The sequence below is a fragment of the Vombatus ursinus genome, unplaced genomic scaffold (genome assembly GCF_900497805.2).
Source record: "Vombatus ursinus unplaced genomic scaffold, bare-nosed wombat genome assembly UNPS02004704.1, whole genome shotgun sequence".
NCBI classification, from domain to species: Eukaryota; Metazoa; Chordata; class Mammalia; order Diprotodontia; family Vombatidae; genus Vombatus; species Vombatus ursinus.
This window is the reverse complement of record NW_020944482.1, coordinates 1538489-1556562: the sequence shown is the minus strand read 5'-3', so window position 1 is coordinate 1556562 and position 18074 is coordinate 1538489. Positions and strand designations below refer to the sequence as shown.

Sequence of the window (18074 nt, the reverse complement as noted above, 5' to 3'; positions counted from 1 at the left end):
GACCGTAAAAAGCTACTATAGTGACACAGAAGCTCAAGGTACAAAACTAAGAAGAAGACAACAATATGAAAACATCTACAAGCAAAGCCTCAAAAAAATGCAGTTAGGATACAAACTCAAGGTTAGAAACTCTTCACCAGATGCCATGAGGGAAGGAGTCACAGATATCTCATAGAAGCAACTGAGGCAAAGAGACAGTAGCTGAAGCTGAAAGACCTTTCTGAATGCCCCTGCAGATAATCAAAGAGCCTCTCCAACATATAGTTAGCCAACTGGAACCAATCATAGATTGTTTACATATGTTCCATAATCTTTAAGGCATTTTCCTCAATCATTGTAACTATTCTTCTAGAAGCAGGCTTCCCAGGTTCTCATATGGAAAGATGCTGCTATCCCAGGTGCTCTGTACATGTAAGGTTAACTATTTGTGCTTATCAACCCTATGCAACATGACTTCTGGCCCCCAAACTTTACTGGAACACTCTCTAAAGTCCCCATGAATTTTATTAGCACTTCTACATATACGACTATTAAATATGCATACAAACCTCCAATCCCTCCCATGAGCTCCTCTTCAACTGCCAACTAGAATCTCTACCTAGATATCCCACTAGCTCCTTAAATTCAACATGTCCCAAACTGTGAAGCCAAGTCAGTAAGCACCTCCTACGTACCAGGCACTCCACTAAGTAAGCACCACTGACAGACAAAAACAAAACCAGTCCCTTCTTTCAGGAAGCTCAAAGTCTAATGGGAGAGACAATATGCAAGTAATTATGTACAAAAAAAAAAGCTACATACAGTATAAATTGTAGATAATCACACAAGAAAGGCATTAAAGGGGATTGGGAAAGGCTTCTTGAGGAAGGTGAAATTTTAACTAGGACTTAAAGAAAGCTTAGAGAATCTGGAAGACAGAGATGAGGAGGGAGAGAATTTGTATGTAGAACAGCCAGTGAAAACCAACAGTTAGAAGATAAGATATCCTGTTGCATAGCAAGTAGGCCAGTGTCACAGGATCAGCAGAGTAAGTAGAGGAGATTCAAGTGTAAGAAGACTAAAAGGAGGGGGGAAAGGAAGGAACAGGTTATGAAGGGCCAAATAAGATTGTATATTTAATCCTGGAGGTAGTAGTGAACCATGCAGTTTATTGAGTATGAGAGTGGTATAGTCAGACCTTCACTTTTAGGAAGAACAATTTGACAACTGAATGGAGGATGGACTGGAGTAGGGAGAGACTTGAGGCAGGGAGACCTAACAGAAATCTATTGCAATAATTCAAGCATGAAGTGAAGAGGCCTGTACCAGACAGGTGACAGTGTCAGAGAAGAGAAGAGGACGTATATGAAAGATGTTACAAACGTAGATCTGATAACAGATTAGATATAGGGAGTGAGGCAGAGAATGAGATATCTACTATGATAACTATGTTTCTAGCTTAGGCGAGTAGGAGGATTGTGGTGGTCTTGACAGTAATAGGCAAGTTTTGTATGGGGAGGGTTTGAAGGCAAAGATAATGTGTTCAGTTTTGAGTATGTTGTGTTTGAGGTATCTATGGGACATCCAGTTTAAGACAAACAAGCAGCTGGAAAAAGGAGACTGGAGGTCAAGGGGGAGGTTAGGGCTACATAAATGGATCAGAGAATCATCTGCATAGAGATGATAATTAAATCCATGGGAGCTGATGAGATCACCAAGTGAAATAGTATAGATGGAAAAGAGAAAAGGGCCCAGGATAGAGCCTTGGGGAACACTGAAGTTTAGTATGATGTGAATGAAGCTCCAGCAGAAGAGACTGAAAAGAAGCAGTTAGACAGGTAGAAGAACTAGGGCAGAGAAGTGTCATAAAAACTTAGTGAGAAGAGGGAGACTGACAGCATTAAAGGCTGCACAGCATAACATCTAAAAGTCCTTCTCTGAAATGAATGAAGATTGAGGAAAGATTTGATAACTTTGGAGAGTGCAGTTTCAGCTGAATGATGCATTGCAGAGTTGTACTGCTGAGTTAGGGAACTGAACATCATCTGCCTAACCCCCCACAAATATGCTCCTCCTCTAAACTTCTCAAATTCTCTTAATGGATTCTCTATCCTCCCCAATCATTCAGACCTGTCTCAACAGACATCTTCCACATTTTGCTCCCTCATCCCATGTATCTTTTGCCAGTTCTCATCAATAATACTTCCATAATAACTCCCACATCCATTCTTTCTTTTTTTAAAAATCAATTCCCACAATCACTACTGTAGTTCACACCTCTCCTCTGGATTATTGTAGTAGTTTTCTACTGGTTGGTCTTCTCACCTTCATTCTCTCCCCTCTCTAATCTGCCAAAGTTTTCAGTTGACTTCCTATAACCTGACATTTACGGCCCTCCAAAATCAAGCTTATTTTCAGCTTTCACACTATTTCCCTGTATCCACTCCTTTCTCCAGGCAAGCTGTTCCCCCAAATTTGTCCTGAACTTGAAGGGCATTGCTACAAGCTCTTCCCTATGCCTTTTCTGGGAGCTTTCTCAGAGCCTGCTTCCAGCTAAAAATGCTTTCTCCCTTCTCAGCTTTTCCTAGAACATTTTTGGTTCTGCCTTTTACACACCCTCTTGCATTATACTTATTTGCGTACATGTATTAATTCCTATTGGATTGTAGTCTCCTTAAGTGCAGTGGTCGTATCCATTTTTGCATCCCCAGCTGCAGTTTCTCACACAGTGGGAGAACTAAAATGTTTAAATTTAATTCCCCGCCCCCATCTCTATGGCAAACATCGGAACCCACCCTAGTTCCAAGTTGACCTGGAAACGGAAGTAAAAAGTCACGGCTACTTCTGGGAGAACGTTTTCTGGAGGTCTTCCTACGTAGAAAAACTGAGCTGCCTCCTCCATAGGCCAGAGGTGAGAATGAGGAGTGGGTGTGGATGGTCTGCGGTGGGGCTGGGCCGGGGAAGCATCGTTCTTATTCTCTGTAGGTAGCGGGAGAGAATCCTCTGAGCCTGAAGTCAAAGGCTTCCAAGGAAAAGCTTTAGAAGGGGCGAGAAAGGACTAAATCTGTGTGCCTCTATGGCAGTCTAGACACACCTCCCCCCTTCTTTTTTTCTCTTTAAGAACTATCAGCTTCTTTGAGAACCTGGGCTTGCCGCTGAGGATTCTGGGTGTTGTTGGGGGGGGGTTGTAATTGGGGACTTCTGCGCGGGGACTTCTGGGACTTGTAGTCCAGATAGGGCGAGTGCATACTAGGGCTGCCGCTTCAAAGGGTCTTCTTGGAATAAGAGGTGAGTACGGGCCTAGGGACCCCAAAACCATTGGCACTCCTCACATATTACTCGTGGCACCAAAGGGTTTAGTCCGTCATCTTTTGCATCATCAAAGATTAGAAATCCCACAGTGTCCTGTTACCACAAGAAATGTTATTTTGGCATCCCAGCCCCTGCCTCCTTTCACCATTAGTCTTTTGGCTCTATGATCATTAACATATTTAGAGTTGTGGGGTTACAAGATTGTGAAGAATCCTAGAATCCAAATTTTAGGGCTGAATGGACTAAAAGATCATCTAGTCAGACACTCATTAACATCTAAAAGAGGAAAGGAAAACAAGGAAAAGGGGAAGTATTTCCTGAAAAAAGTGTTAGAACAAGAACCCACCTTCTGGAAACCTTGGGGTCTGACAGGGTTAGGTATCAGAATTAGGAATGGGGAATATGGTTTCTAGACCTTCTGCTGACAAGGCTCTTGTGGTTTGTTCCCATGCCTTATTGGAGCTTGAGGAAGTTTTAGAAACTCATAATAATTATGGATCACAGATCAGTCAATCAACAAGGATTCATTAATCTCCGGTTAACATGCACTTTGCTAAGCCCTGTGGATATAAACACAAGAAGTGAAATAGTTTCTGCACTCAAAAATCTTACATTCTAATGGAGAATAGTGTTATATAAAATATATACAGAATATGTACAAAATTAATACAAGATAGTTTTGTGAGGGCTAGCACTAGCAGTTGGGCTTCATGTAAAAGATTGAGATGAATTTTGAAGGAGATGAGGGATTCTGGGGATTCCAAGAAACAGAGAATGTATTGCAGGGATGGGAGACAGCCAATTTAAAGGCGTCTGGAGATGGAGTGAAATGTGGTAATAACCTGTATCACAGAGTATGGAGTCAAGTCTAAGAAATCTGAGAAGGTAGGAAAGGATCAGGTTGTAAAGAACCTTAATTGTCAAACAAAGGATTTTACATTTGATCATGGAGGCAATAGGTAACCACTGGAATAAATTGAGGGAAGTGTTAGGTGGCATTATCAGACCTGCACTTTAGTAAAATCATTATGGCAACTGTGCAGAGGGTGAATTGGAATAGGGAAAGACTTGAGTCAAAGAAGCTAAATAAATGGTAGGCTGTTGCAGAAACCAAGATGAGAGATGAGGAAGACCTGAACTAGGGTGGTAACTGTAAGTGGAGGGTACGATATGTTGTTGAGGTAAAAACCGCAGCATCTGACTAGTTGCATATATGGGGTGAGAGAGAGAGAGGATTCAAGAGTGAAGCTAAGGTGGGAAACTTGGTTGTTTGGAAGGATAGTAATGCCCTTAACATTAATAGGGCAATTAGAGAAAGGGTGGGGCCTTTCTGGGGGGTAACAGTGAGAGAAGATAGTGGGTTCTGTATTGGACAAATTGAGTTTGAGTTGCTTATGGGATATCCAGGTGGAAATGTCCAATAGGCAGATGTGTAACTGGAGCTCAGGAGAGCTATATATTGGATATATAGATCTGAGAATCATCTGCATAGAAATAGTCATTAAACACACGGGCAGTAGTGAGAGTACCAAGATCATTTCCCACCCAGGTACTTTCCTTGCCTTCATCATCTCTCCAGAAACTCATCATTCTACAAGATAAAATCAATTCAGAAACTCATACCTCCTAAGATAATTTCCCACTCTTACATTCCAATAGAGATAGTATCATATAAAGTATATGCAGAATATGTACAAAATTAATACAAGATAGTTTTTGTGAGGGAGTACACTTGCAGTTGGGCTTCATGTAAAATGTTGAGATGAATCTTGAAGGACATCAGGAATTCCAAGAGGCAGAGGGGAGAAGAAAGTACATTACAGACACGAGAGACAGCCAATTTAAAGCCCTTGTGGTCTAAAGATGGAGGGAAGTGTGATGAACTTGCATGACTTCATGAAGTTGCATGACTTCATCATTCGCTACCATCCTCCCCCTTCAGCTTCTTTTTATGTGTTGTCTCCCACGTTAAATTTTGAGCTCCTTGAGGGCAAGGACTATCTTATACCTTTCTTTGTATTCCCAGCATAGGCACTACATATACATATATGTGTGTGTGTATGTGTATATGTGTATATATGTAGGTATATGTATGTATACATACATGTGTATTCTAACTGCTGTGTGCCCAAGACAGAAAGTGTAGAGAGAGAGAAGAGGGCCTAGGCCTTGGGGTATACCCACAGTCAGTGACAGGGATAATAAATTAGCAAAAGAAACTGAAGAGAGGTCAGGAAGGTAAAAGAATTAAGACATGCCATGAAAAATCAGAGAGTAGAGAGTATCCAGAAGAGATTAGTCAGTGATGTCAAATATTGCAGAGGTCAAGGAGGATGCAAATTGAGAAAAAGGCATTAGATTTGGCAATTAGAAGATTGTTCATTAGTAACTTTGGAGAGAGCAGTTTCAATTGAGTTTGGAAGCCTGATCACAAAGAGTTAAGAATAAAGGAAGAAGTAAGGGCACCAGGTGAATAGATGGTCCTTAATAGAGCAAAATATACTCTAATGCCTTCCCTAAGATTTCTCACATTTTTATGGTTTAAATAAAGCAAGTCTAAAGTACAAAAGGCAATTATAGGGCGTACAAAAAGTAAGAGTAGAGTACTACACTAATTAAAACTTGGTCAATGATTGTCATTTGAATTTAAACATCACCACCCATTTCACTATGAAATTATTTTATAATGATAATCCTATATATGTATATATCCTAGAAGTTTTCATACATATTCTGTAATTTGATCTTACAACAATTCTGTAAGGAAGGGAACATTAAATATCAATATAGCTATTTTAATAGATGAGAAAACTGAGGATACAAAGAGTGCAATTATTTTCTCTTATCCCCTTCCAAGGGACTTCATAAATCTCTAGTGACATTGATTAGATACAGATATATTCTGCATAATGTTGCCCTGATAAACATTTTTACAATATTATCATTAGTGCATTTTAACCAAACCTCAGCCAATGCTAACCCTTCTACTTAGATTCTTGAACCCATTCCTTTCCATCTCCTCTATGAACTTACTCCATCAATCATCCCTTTTCTCTCCCTAATTTTCACCCTCTCCTTGTTATTCATCCTTGGACTTTAGGATAGAGAAACTTGTTGTTCATCCTTTGTTTTTCAAAGCAAACCTATGACATCACCATGATATCTTGACTTGCACATGAATTGTATTTAAGTGAGGCAGAGTTGCACAGAGTTGTCATCCTGACTCTGTCTTCCTGAATCATTGAAGTCTAGTGTCAGGACAAAAGTCAAGATGACTGATAATGACCCAAAATGCAATGGATGACTTTGGTGTCTTTGATGTCTGACTGAGCTCTAAATATTCCATACTGCCTGTTTCAGCCCCCTTCATGGCCATTAGAACAAACTGTTCTCATCTGCCCATTCTGGTAGGGCATGTCTTCGCATGCGTGAGGGTAGACATTCCCCCTAACTCACCAACAGGTTTGAGGCTGTTGGTTACCCTCAACTTGGTTTAGCCTGTCTGCTGAGACAGTTTACCAGGGTATGAACAACTTGTTTGGCCATTCCCCAATTGATGAGCTTCCCCTCAACTTCTAATTCTTTACCGCCAGAAAAGAGCTGCTATAAATTTTTGTACATAAAGGTCCTTTTCCTTTTTGTTATCTCTTTTGGGATACGAACTTAGTACTACTATTGCTAGGTGAAAGGGTATGCATGGTTTTATAGCCCTTTGGGCTATAACATTCCAAATTGTTCTCCAGAATGATTGAATCAGTTCACAACTCCACCAACAGTACATTAAAGTTTTATTTTTTCCACACACCCTCCAATAGTTGTCATTTATTTTTTCTGTCCTATTAGCCAATCTAATAGGTATGAGGTAGTACCTCAGAATTGTTTTAATTTGCATTTCTCCAATCAATAGTAAGTTAGAGTATCTTTTCATATGGCTATAGATAGCTTTGATTACTTCATCTGAAAACTGGTCGTATCTTTTGATCATTTATCAATTGGAGAATGGTTCTTATTTTTATAACTTGCACTCAGTTCTCTATATGTTTGAGAAACTTGCTTCAAAATTTTTTTCACGATTACTATTGCTATTTCCCTCCATCCTATTGCCCTCTTTTATTCTATTCTTTCTCTCCTTTCACCTTGTCCCTCCTCAAAAGTGTTTTGTTTCTAACTACTCCCTCCCCCAATCTGCCCTCCCTTCTATCACCCCCTCCCCTTCTCTTTTCTCTTTTCCCTCCTACTTTTCTGTAGGGTAAATAAGATAGATTTCTGTATCCAATTGAGTGTGTACATTATTCCCTCTTTTAGCCAGTTCTCATGAGAGTAAGGTTCACTCACTTTTCCTCACCTCCCCCCTCTTCCTTTCCTCTGTAAAAGCTTTTTCTGCGAGATAATTTTTCTGCGAGATAATTTACCCCATTCTACCTCTCCCTTTCTCTTTATCCAAGAACGTTCTTCTCTCGCCCTTTAATTTTGTTTTTTAGATATTATCCCTTCATATTCAACTCACACCTATACCCTTTGTCTATATATACGCCTAACTACCCTAATAATGAGAAAGGTCATATGAGTTACAAATGTCATCTTCCCATGTAGGAATGTAAACAGTTTAACCTTATTAAGTCCCTTATGATTTCCCTTACTGTTTACCTTTTTATACTTCTCTTAAGTCTTATATTTGAAAGTTTGATTTTTCCATTCAGCTTGGGTCTTCTCATCGACAATGCTTGAAAGTCCTCTATCTCATTGAATATCCATTTTTTCCTCTGAAGGATTATACTCAGTTTTGCTGGGTAGGTGATTCTTGGTTTTAATCCTAGCTCCTTTGACCTCTGGAATGTCATTTTCCAAGCCCTTCAGTCCTTTAATGTATAAGCTGCTAAATTTTGTATTCTCTTGACTATGACTCTACCATACTTGAATTGTTTCTTTCTGGCTGCCTGCAATATTTTCTCCTTGACTTGGAAACTCTGGAATTTGGCTATAATATTTCTGGGAGTTTTCATTTAGGGATCTTTTTCAGGATCAGTGGATTCTTTCAATTTCTATTTTACCCTCTGGTTCTAGAATATCAGAGCAGTTTTCCTTGATGATTTCTTGAAACATGATGTCTAGGCTCTTTTTTTGATTATGGCTTTCAGGTAGTCCAATAATTCTTTAATCATCTCTCCTGCATCTATTTTCCAGGTCAGTTGTTTTTCGATAGTTCACGTTGTCTTCCATTTTTTCATTCTTTTGGTTTTGTTTGATTGTTTCTTGATTTCTCATAAAGTCATTAGCTTCCATTTGCTCCATTCAATTTTTAAGGAATTATTTTCTTCAGTGAGCTTTTGGATCTCCTTTTCCATTTGGCCAATTCTGCTTTTTAAGGCATTCTTCTCCTCATTGGCTTTTTGGACCTCTTTTGCCATTTGTTAGTCTATGTTTTAAGGTGTTATTTTCTTCAGTATTTTTTTGAGTCTCCTTTAGCAACTTGTTGACTTGTTTTTCATGATTTTCTTGCATCATTCTCATTTCTCTTAGTAGTTTTTCCCCCACTTCTCTTACTTGCTTCTCAAAATCCTTTTTGAGCTCTTCCATGGCATGGAACTGATTCATATTTTTCTTAGAGGCTTTGGATATAGGAGCTTTTGACTTTGTTGTCTTCTTTTGGGTATGTTTTGATTTTCTTTGTCAACGTAATAACTTTTAATAGAGTTTTTTTTTCCCTTTTTTTGCTCATGTTCCCAGCCAATTATTTGACTTTTAATTCTTTGTTAAAGTAGGGCTCTGCTTCCAATGTGAAGGGTGCACTGTCCCAAGCTTCAGAGATTTTGTGTAGCTGTTTTCAGAGATACCTCTAGGAACCTGTAAGTTTTCAGTTCTTCTAAGGTAGTATGACCTAAGGAAGGGTGTTTACTACTCTTCTGGCCTGTGCTCTGGTCTGTGAGTGACCACAAGCACTCTTTTCTCCCCTAGAACTATGAGGAGGGTCCTCCCTCCACAGTGGCTTCAAGCTCTGTTATGCTAGTGTCCTCTTTACCCTAGTGCTCACTCCTGCCACCCAGGACTGCAACCCAGATCCAAGTATGGGCAAAGCAACAGAGGCCTGCCTCAGTGCTAGCAAAAAGATCCCTATAATCTTCTGACTAGTTGTTTGACCCCATTACTGTTTGTGGGCTGAGAGCTCTGGAAGCAGTTTCTGCTGCTGCCCCTGCTGATTCAGTCACTCCCAAGGCCTGTTTCTGATTTACTGGGGCAAGGGCTGTGCTCTGTGGCCTACTCTGGTCTGAGCTCCACTCTCACCCAGCTGCAGTAGACCTTTCCTGCTGACCTTCTAAATTGTCTGTGGTGTCTGTAGGCTGACAGGTCTGGAGACCACCACTGCTGCCAGCATTTCAGTCGCCCTGAGGCCTGCTCCAGGTTTGCTGGGGCCCAGTCTGTGCTGATGCAGCCTGTGGTGGTCTCCCTGGTGCATCAGACCTTTCCTGCTGACCTTCCAAGTTGTCTTGGGCTAGAAATTTGTTTCACTCCATCTTTTTGTGGGTTCTGCTGCTCCAGAATTTGTTTAGTCATTTTTAAAAGGTATTTGGAGGGGTTTGGGGAAGAGTTCAGGTGAGTCTCTGCCATCTTGGCTCTGCCTCCTCCTTAGAGTGCTTGAGGCCTGGTAGGCTTGTGTACTTTGGGTAACTTCCTGGCTGAATGGGGAGCAACAGTTTTCGGAGACCCAGAAAACACCATTTAGTGATCTTATATGTATCACAGATATTTATCAGGTAGCTTTGACGGGAAGAATGAACTTACTGTAGTGGGCTCAGGTATAGGCTTGGATCCCTTAGTTCCTTGGAATTCTCTGGAAATTACTGTAGTTCTAAATATATAAGGATCTTAGGAACTGCTTAGAAATGTTGCCTAGACATTTCAATGTTAGGAATTCCCCCTGCCAGATGAAGGAAGAAGAAATTAATGAGTTATATTGTTGGGAGGAAAGTAAAAGAGTTGAAAAGAGTGAAAAGAAGGACATTTGAAACCATCCTCAATATATAGTAGAAAGAATGTTGGACTGGGAGTTTGGTGACTTCTATTTAGGAGAACTGCTACTGTTACTAACTACCAAGTCCTTTTACATCCCTGTGTTTCTGCTTCTTCATCTGTAAAATGAAGAGGTTGGTCACTAAAATCCCTTCCAGCTTCATCTTTGTAGGCATTCCAGTTGTCATATAGTTATCAATGTAATTAAATTCCATTCAACAAACATTTATTAAGTGTTTCAGGCCCTCTACTAGTCACAACAAAAATGAAATAGTCCATGCCCTTAAGGATTTTACATTGGATTTGGGTTGGTTGGGGGGGAACTGGAATATTAATAATTACAAAATATATTTTTAAAAAACAATTGCGGAGGGACCAGAGTGTTGAGCAGATTAGCAAAGGCCTCTTTATAGGTTGTGGCATGCATGCAGAGCTTGAAGGGGAACTCAGAATTCTAGGATGTGTGGAGGTAAGGACAAAAAACATTCCAGGCTTCAAAGACAACTTATACAGAAACACAGATCAAGAGGTAGAATGGCATATTTAATGAGCAATTTTTTTTTTTACATTTAATTTTTATTTTATCCTCAGTTACACATAAACAAGAATTTTTAACTTTTTTTCTTTTCTTTTTTTTTTTTGGAGGCAATCAGAGTTAAGTGACTTGCCCAGGGTCACACAGCTAATACATGTCTGAGGCTGGATTTGAAATCCAGTCCTCTGGACCCCAGAGGTGATACTCTATCCACTGCCACCTTGCTGCCCCAGAATTTGGTTGTTTGTTTGTTTAGTTTTCTTTTTTTAAGGCAATTAGGGTTAAGTGAATTGCCCAGGGTCACACAGCTAGTAAGTGTCAAACGATCAGTCTGAGGCTGAATTTGAACTCAGGTTCTCCTGACTTCAGGGCTGATGCTCTATCCACTGTGCCACCTAGTTGCCCCTCCAGCATTTGTTTTTTAAAATTTTGAGTTCCAAATTCTCAGCCTCCCTTCCTCCCCCTTCCTTACTTGAGAAGGCAAGCAATTCGATGTAGATTATACATGTGCGGTCATGTAAAACATTTCCATATTAGCCTTATTGCAAAAGAAAAAGTAATAAAAACAACCCCAATAATAATAAAGTTTTAAAAGTATACTTCAATGTGCATTCAGACTCTACCAGTTTTTTTCTTTTTAGGTTATCTACCTAAAAAAACTGATGGAGTCTGAATTTTTCATCATAAATCCTTCAGAATTGTCTTGGAGATTAGCTAAATCATTCATAGTTGATTATCATACAATACTGCTGTTACTATGCACAGTATTCTCCTGGTTCTGCTTATTTTACTTTGCTCACATAAATCTTAAGTTTGTATTTTCCTCCATCTATCTCTAAAATTGTTTTTTCTTCCCCCCAAGTGATGATTTTTTCCTCTCAGTCAGTTAGATTCCCCTTCCTCTCCTCCCCTTTAGCTAGTCCTGTTCATTAGGGTTTGTTTTTTTGTTTTTTTTTTTTAGTTTAATTTTTTGTGCCCCTTTTGGAAAAGGATTTCTTTCACTCTTCATTATTGATCTTCCCTTTCTGTTTTCTCTAGACTGTAGTTCTTTCGTTCATGACTCCTAGTATCATATGGTCTCTTACTTTTCTCTATATTCTTTATATAATCAAAGTTTCTAAGTTATTTATATAATCTTTATATAATCAAAGTTTCTAAGGCATTTTTTCTAAGCTCTGCTCTCTTGGCACTTTTTTCTACCACCTTATAGGGCTTACCCCATTGATTCCCCTTTTCCATTGTACTTCTCTCAGAACAGTGCCAATTATTGCTGGTGTCAAAGAGGATACTGCCTCATGGTAAGGTACCTCCCTACCCACATTGATCTATTCCTTCTTTTTGTTTTTTTTTCTACATTTTTCTGGAATTCTTATTCTTGGGTCCAATGGTCTGCCACTCCTCCGGGTGCCACTTGTCCCCAGAAGTTCCAATTCCCCATTGCCTTCACAAATAGACTTTTCAGGCACCAAAACCCCTAGATCCAACGTAAAGTCTTCATTTCCCTTTACCTATGGGAACATTCATCAGTGGAACTCTCTCCCACTTCCAAAGTGCAACCTCCTTCCATTCCTCCCAATTTCAGTCTTTCTCTGCTCCTCCTCACCCACTCCCCTATAGGTTCTGTTCAAGGTCTTTGAGATTTCTTCTTCCTGGAATCTTTTGGATTTTTGGTCTTTTTTACTCTGTCTCATTTTTCTTATTGCTTACTTTTGACTTTCTCAGTTTTTGATCAGCATAACATAGTCCTTAGTTAAGATAAGGGTCTCTAAGCAACAGGTAGAGGTGGTCCAGCTTCCTGTCCATGCAAGGTGAGGTTCAAAAAAATGCACCAAAGTCCTCTTACAATTCCCACAACTGAATAAAATTTTCTCACAGGACAGAAATGGGACTAGACCTATAATTGAATAAAAAGAGAACTGATTTCAGTAAATTAGATCTATTCGCTCTCCCCCTCCCAACTTGGAAAATCTCTAATCTTTCCTCCAAGTAGAAATCAGATTACCTAATGTTGTATCCTAATTATTCCTTTTAATTAATTGGCCTTATTTGATTAATTGGTCTTTAATGTATAAAAATCTGTCTCCCTCTGTATTTGGAGTCCAGCCTTTAGTTGAGGAAGGGGCCTGGTCCCAATTTGTTAAGCAATTGGCATGTATTGTTTCATCAAGTTGATAAACTCAGAAGCTCAAACCTTTGTTTCCTCATTCATTTCTTTTACCAACCGTACCTCTGGCATCCTCCCTTCCCAAAAAGTTCTGCATCAGCTCCAGTATTGGCCTCTGGCTTCTGTCTTCACCTTAGGGTCTTTTCCAATGCTCTAGAAACTATGCTAAGCACTTTTATTTCTCTCCTTTGGTTTTTTGTTTTGTTTTGTTTTTTGGGAGGGGAGGCAAACAGGGTTAAATAACTTGCCCAGGGTCACACAGCTAATAAGTGTTTGAGGTCAGAGTTGAACTCGGTCCTCCTGACTCCAGGCCTGGTGCTCTATCCACTGTGCTACCTAGCTGCCCCACTAAGTGCTTTTCTCAATAGACTTCTGTTCCATCACTTATTATCTGTCTGGAATTATTCCTCAATTATTAGCATAATCGCATCCCATCATACTTTCTCCATCCCAGGGATTCTGAACCCTTGGGTGTCCTTGTTTTCCATCCCTGACTTCACCCTTCAATCCTGCATCCACATGTTCTTCTCCGTATCTAACTACCCCTGGGCTCTTTGGAATACCTGGAAGTTAACAAATTTGATTTCATCTTAAACCTTTTCCTTTCTTAACCTTTCCACCTTCTGGCACTCACTGAGACTTGGCTTCCTTATGATGACACTGTTAGCCCTGGCTACCCTTTCCAGCATTGGTTGTACTTTTCACTGATATTCCTCAATTCACTGGTATTGGGAAGGAGTCAGAATACTCCTTGTTTTCCATTGCCACTTCCAGACTTTTCCTCTCTAATCTGTTGCCAATGCCTATCGATTTTACCTTTGTAACATCTTTCCTAGAGGCCTCTTCTCTCTTCTGACAGTGCCATCATTCTGGTACAGGCTCTCTTAATCTCATGCTTAGCCTTTAGTTCTTCTTCCTGCCATTCCAATGTCAGATTGATCCTTCTAAAATACAGTTCTGACCATTGTTACTTCCATATTCAGTAAACTCTAGTACCTTCTTATAACCTCCAGAATCAAATATAAATGCCTCTATTTGACTTCTTTAAAAAATTTTTTTAGTAATTTATTTTAAATATAAATACTAAAACTTAAATACACAAGAAGAAAAGAAACATAAACTTAAAACTAAAACATAAATACAAAATAAGAAAAGAAAAAAAGCATTGTCATGTGCACAGCAGAACATGAGAGGATTCAAAATATACAGCAATAAATTTCCATTTCAAGAAAGCCTATATAATAAATACTACGTGTTCAGAACTGTCCATCTTTTCTTTGCTTCCTTGTAGGTTTTCTTTTGTTTTCTGTTGCTCACTTTTTACTTTGTTCTTTTTCCCCTCTTCCTCGCCCCCTCCCCCAAGTCTACAATTAAACACAGATATATAAGTGTGTGTGTACACACACATACATATATACATATATATACATATATACATACACACATATACATATATACACAAACATACATACATACATATACTTAAATAGCTGTAATCGTACTCATATATAGACATAGACATTCACATGTATCTGTGTAAAGCTGTACTATACTTTTGTCCTCTTTTTCTCTGAGGGTGGATAACATCTTTCTTGATAAGTGCAAGTCTTTCCATACTTTTCTAAGTCCAGCGGCTCATCATTTCCTACACCACAACAATATTCCAATCTTGTCCTGTCTAATTACTTTAAATAGCTTAAAATAATATTGATTAATATGACTGACATACAGTGTAGTTTCTGTTTTTCTCTTTTCCGTAAGTTTATTTTAGCTTTAACTTTGTCTGAGATCTTAATTATTACACCTGCTTTTTTTTCCTAATAAATTCTACTGCTGATCTTTATTTTTTGTTTGTGTATATGTCTTATTTTCTATCCCTCCTGACTCCTGTACTTTCCTTCTATTCTCTATCTTGTCCTCCTATTTACCCCCTTGAAAAATCCCTCCCATGGCCTCTCCCCCACACACCTTTTCCCTACCCTCTTGTTTCTATCCGAATTTGGAAGACTTTTATAGTCTTCCGTGTGTGTGTGTATATATATTCTCTCTTTATCCCATTCTTATTAATCTAGACACCCTGATATATTCCTTTACCCTATGCCCTCAACGTCTTATTTCTTTATAAATTTAGAAGACTTTTATTCCCTCCCAAATTATATATTGTTCTCTCTTTTACCCAGATCTGATGTGAGTAGAGTTTCTCCTAAAAAAGCCCTCCCTTATCCTCTACCCCTTCCCTATCCCCTTAGTTTTCTATTTCTTTCTGAATTTAGAAGACTTTTATACCCTTCCATACATACATACGTACATACATATACATATATACATATATGTGTGTGTTTACTTTTTAGAATCACATCATACTCAGGTCTACCCCAGTCTTTCTTTCAAACTACCCAGTTACTAATAACAATCTTAGATATGCGTTTTATACTTCCTCGTATAAAAATAAACAATCTGTCATTATTGAGTCCTTGTAAGTAGTCTTTGATGTGTACGTTATATTTCTCTTGGATCTTGTATGTCAGATTTTCTATTAAGTTCAGGTTTTTTTTGCAACAAAATCCTGAAAGTCTGACGATTCATTGAATGTCTGTTTTTTCATTCATTCATTCATGAATTTTTCATTCATTTTATTTCATTCATTAAGAATTATGCTTAACTTTGCTGAGTTCTGTTTGACTTTTAAAGCCCTTCATTACCTAACCCTTTCCTACCTTTCCAATCTTCTCACAGTTCATCTCTCTACCCAGTACCTTTTCACTGACTATCCCTTAATCCTGGAATTCCCTCCTTCTTCCTCTATTTCTCCTAGCTTCCCTCAGGACTCAACCCAAATCCCAACTTCTGCAGGAGATTTTTCCCTGTCCCTTAAACTCCTAGTGACTTCCCTCTGTAATTACCTTCCATCTATTTTGTATATATATTGAAATCCAAACTATCAATAGCCATATGAAAAAATATACTAAGCCACTAATAATTACAAATTCAAACTAAAACAGCTCTGAGGTTCCACCTCATACCATCAGATTGCAAAGATAACAAAAAAGGAAAATGACAGATGCTAAAGGGCATTGGGAACACAGGTACATTAATATACTGTTGATGGAGCTATGAACTTGCCCAACCATTCTGGAAAACAATTTGGAATCAAAAGCAATTCAATTGTGCACACCCTTTGACTCAATAATATCACAAAGAGATCAGAGAAAGAGAAAAGGAACCCATATATACAAAGATATTTATAGTAGCTTTTTTTTTTGTGGTGGCAAAGAATTGGAAACTGAGGAGGTGCCCCTCAATTGGGGAATGACTGAACAAGTTCTGATATGTGAATGTGATGGAATACTGTTGTGCTATTATTATATATTATAATTAAGGGAATGATTTCAGAAAAAAAGGAAGATACTAAGTACAAAGTGAGTATGTCCAAGAGAATAATCTGTACAATAAAAATAATTTATGCAGGTACCATGTTATAAAGACAACTTTGAAAGACTTTGAACTGTGATCAGCACAATGACCGACCACAATTTCAGAGGATTCATGAAGAAACATGTCACCTACTTTTAGACGGAGGGATATAGACTCTGATTAGAAGGGGTAGGGGTGGGAGTGGACGTGGTCAATGCAGGAATTTCTTTTACTTGGCTATACATATTTGTAGTAGATTTTTTTCTTGCTTTCTCAATGAGGGGGCACAAGGGGTAGAGGGAAGGTAGGAGGAAGAGAATTTGGATCTGAAAATTAAATAAACTTTAATTTAAAAAAAAGAACGTAAACGTCTTTAGAACAGAAACCATGTTGTTGTTTTCCATTATTTTTATATACCTAACACTTAGCACAGTGCCGGAAACATAGTAGGTAAACATTTATTGATGTATCTCAAAAATTTGATGCAAAGATTTTTTTTTCATTTGATTGCTTTTTTTCTTATCCTACATGAATTTTGTTTATGCAGAAGATTTTCTGTTTCATATAATCACATATAATCACGAAGGCCTCTGGCCTTTGGTTAAGAATACCTCTTCTACCAATAGCTATGAAAGGTATACAATCTGCTTCCCTTCTAACTTGTTATAGTATAGTCTTTAATATCGAAAATCTATTCATTTTGAATTTATTGTAGAAGGTAGTATAAGACAGAGGTGTCAGATACCAGAATCAGATTAAAATGTAATTGGGAAATATTTAACAGAATAAATAAAAGTACAATACAAGATAGGTAATGTTAATTTGTAGTTTCCAAATCAATATGCAGCTCTTTGAAGGATCATATTTGAGTCTGACAATCCTGGTGTAAAATATGAGTCTTAGCCTGATTTTTACCAGACTGCTTTCCCATTTTCCTAGCACTTCTTATCAAATAGTTCTTTGCTAAGTAATTTATGGTGGGTTCTGTTGTTTGTTTATGCATCATTGGATTATTGAGTTGCATTATTAAATTTTTTTTTTTGAGAATAGCAGAGACTTTGGTTTTTTTGTAGGCAGGATGAGGGAGGGAACCAGTTAGAGAAAGACAGTGAGAAAGATGAAAGTGGAAGTATTCTTCTGGAGAATATGGGAGGGGATGAGATCATGGTAGAGGGCTTGGCTTTGGAGGAAGGCAACTTTTTCATCAGTGACTACAGTGAAGGAGGAGGTAGTGTTTGAAATGAGGAGAAAAGGGAACTCTTGATAAATGGCTTCAATTTTGGGGTGAAATTAAAGTCAAGGTCCTTAGCTAAAAGGGTATCAGGAGGAAATGTTTTGTAGACAAAGAAGAGAAAATTTGGAACAGCTGCTGAGTTGAGTGGGATAAAGAATTGGTTAGGAAATGGTAAAAGGATTGTGGATTTCCTTACAGAAGTGAGGAACGAATTGAAATTAAATAACAAATTTGTAGTCTACTCAGGCAACATGGTTTTATGACTTCTTCTAGTTCCATTAAGTAGCATTCAAGTAGATGCAGAAGCATATGGTGATGGTAATTTAGATTTGGGATTTGGCAAAGGCATAAGCTACCATTGAACAAGGGAAAAGTGGATTCAACAGTAGAAGATAGAACTTATTTATTAACAAGGTATCATAATTGGG

The 18074-nt window shown here is 38.4% G+C and overlaps 1 protein-coding gene across 4 annotated transcripts in view; it reads left to right on the top strand.

Moving 5' to 3' along the window:
* Positions 1-2816: 2816 nt before the first annotated feature.
* Positions 2817-18074, top strand: part of LOC114027180 (zinc finger protein 396-like) — a 33225-nt gene continuing 17967 nt past the window's right edge. For 3 of the 4 annotated variants that reach the window (XM_027841136.1, XM_027841142.1, XM_027841125.1), the window contains exon 1: positions 2817-2890. The gene's annotated coding sequence lies outside the window, so the exon portion shown is untranslated. Of the gene's footprint in view, positions 2891-3214; positions 3268-18074 lie in introns of those variants that run through there. The other variant, XM_027841130.1, reaches the window with a different exon arrangement.